Genomic DNA, 2,403 nt, shown 5'->3' with positions numbered 1-2,403 from the left:
GTCTTCACAGAAGCAAAGCCCAAACCACACCCACTGCCTGGAGTCCATTCTGACCCACAGCGCCCCTAGAGGACAGAGTGGAACTGCCCACAGGGTCTCCCAGGCTGTCAGTCTTCACAGAAGCACACTGCCTCATCTTTCTCCTGCAGAGCTACTGGTGGGTTCGAACCACCGACTTTTGGTCAGCAGCGGGTGCTTAACCGCTGTGTCTCCCACACCCCTGTTCCATCCGCAGAGGGTCTTTGATCCAAGGTGTGAGGCTGCCTCCTTTGGGGTTTTTGGTCGTTCACTGGGACCCTTGTTTGGGACTTTTGCATCTTAGGGCGGCATCCGATCCATGTGTCATATTTCCTGAAGAGCACTGAGTGTGCACAAGCTCACCTGGAAGGCTGTCTTCAGTTACTTATGTTCCCATGAGCCTTCCTTTAATGAAGAATAATTTATAGCCATTGAATTCCCGAGGGACCCGTCTTGAGGTGGAAAAAGCCAGAGGACAGTTGGGAGCCAAGGCCCCACGTTTTGCCTGGGCACAGCTGACATTTCCGGCAGCCATGGCAGCAGAAGGGGGCGGTGTCCCGGGTGGGGTTTTCGCCTCCATGTGTGTGGTGGCCCTGGGTCCGAGTGCCGGCAACACACGTCACACGGCTGTCTGCCCGTGGAGGCCTGTGTGTTGCTGTGATGCTGAACATGTGGCACCCAAGCTTCCAGATTAAGACGGAGGAGGAAGAAAAGCCCGGATATCTTCTTCAAAAATTAGCCCGTGAAGGCCCAGCGGGTCACAGCAGTCCCACATACAACTGGTTACGGGACAGAGCAGGCCCAGGTGGCGTTTCGTTCCACTGTGTGTGAGCGCCATGCGCCCAGGCCCCCTTGAGGGCAGCTCAGTGCAGCAGCAGGAGCGGCCGACATCAGGGGCCCGACGCCGGCCGTGGCCCTCCCCCCGCAGGCTGCCTCAGAGGCTCTGGGCAGGCGGCTTCCCCTCCCCACCCTGCCCTCCTGCCCCACTGACTTCTCAGTGTGTCTCACGGGCTTGGCAGGGGGATGAATGGAACGGCTAGGAAATGACGCTGGGCTCAAAGAATTGATGCTTTGACAGAAATAGTAAGCTGTTCTGCCAGAGAGCACAGCCGGCAGGACAGACACCTGTCCTGGAGGAGGGTGTCGTGCTTGGAGCGGTGGAGGGCCAGCGAGAAAGGGGGGACCCTCAGCGAGGGGCAGGGACCCCGTGGCTGCAGCGAGGGGCTCAGGATGGCGGTGGCTGGGAGGCTGCCCAGGCCCGGGCAGCGTCTCGTTCCGTCGCACATGGGTCGCTGTGAGTCGGGCCGACCCGGTGGCACCTGACAACAACAACCACAGCGGGGCAGCGGGTGCTGGGACTCCCGCGTGAGGTGGGGGAGAGTCGGCTGTGCGTGTCGTTCCAGTGTAGTCCGGTGAGCGCTGCCGTGAGGCAGGGACGGCGTCGGGGCTGGCTTGGAGGACCCTGCCAGTAACCTTTCTTCTGCACGGTATTTATAGCTTAGCTGTTAGGGGTTCAGGCAAAAACCAACCGTCGGCTGTCAGGTTGGTCCAGCTCGCGGCCGCCCCGTGTCTGCGTAGAACGGCACCGTGGGGCGCTCCTGGCTGTGTCCTTGTGGAAGGCCAGGCCTCGCTCCCACTGCCTCTGGGGGCTTCCGAGGCCAGGTAGTCGGCAGGTGGTCAGCTGCCTGTCACCAGGCCCCTCTCATGGGTAAAACAGTGGCCACAGAGACATGTTCAGGTCCTAACCGTGGCAGGTATGAATGCGGCTTTGTTTGGAAGCAGGGTCTGTCAGGTTAACACCAGGTCACACTGGGGCAGGCTGGGTCCTAACTGCTTTGGAGTGGTGTCTTACCAAGAGGAGATGAGATACGGAGACAGGGAGACAGGCAGGACACCACGCGACACTGCAGCTGCAGCCCAGCAATGCCTGGGGCCACCGGACGCCCCAGAGCGGCAGGGACCGTCTCCCTCAGGCCTCGGAGGGACCCACACGGGGACACCCTGTCTTGGACCCCCAGCCTCCAGGGCTGGGAGAGAGTCACTTGTGTTCTCACATGCCTCCTAGACATTCAGTTGCAGCAGCCCTAGGAAACCAACAGTCAGTAAGACGGGTGGTGCAGTTAGGTGCTGCCCGGGGATCCAACTCAGCCCCTGGGGTCACAGAGGAGAGCCACCCCCAGCGCTTTCAGGGCAGGAGTCTTCACAGGAAGGGGCCTGGGTGGCACAGTGGGTAAGCCGTAGGCTGCTGGCTGTAAGGCTGGTGGTCCGAACCCACCAACTGCTCTGCAGGACAACGATGAGGCAGTCTGCTTCATGAAGACTGACAGCCTTGGAGACCCTGTGGGCAGTTCCACTCTGTCCTCTAGGGGCGCTGTGGGTCAGAAT

Source organism: Orycteropus afer, unplaced genomic scaffold (assembly GCF_000298275.1).
Source record: "Orycteropus afer afer isolate SDZICR_OR568_19922 unplaced genomic scaffold, OryAfe1.0 scaffold00605, whole genome shotgun sequence".
Lineage (NCBI taxonomy): Eukaryota > Metazoa > Chordata > Mammalia > Tubulidentata > Orycteropodidae > Orycteropus > Orycteropus afer.
Note: the sequence above shows the minus strand (reverse complement) of the source record.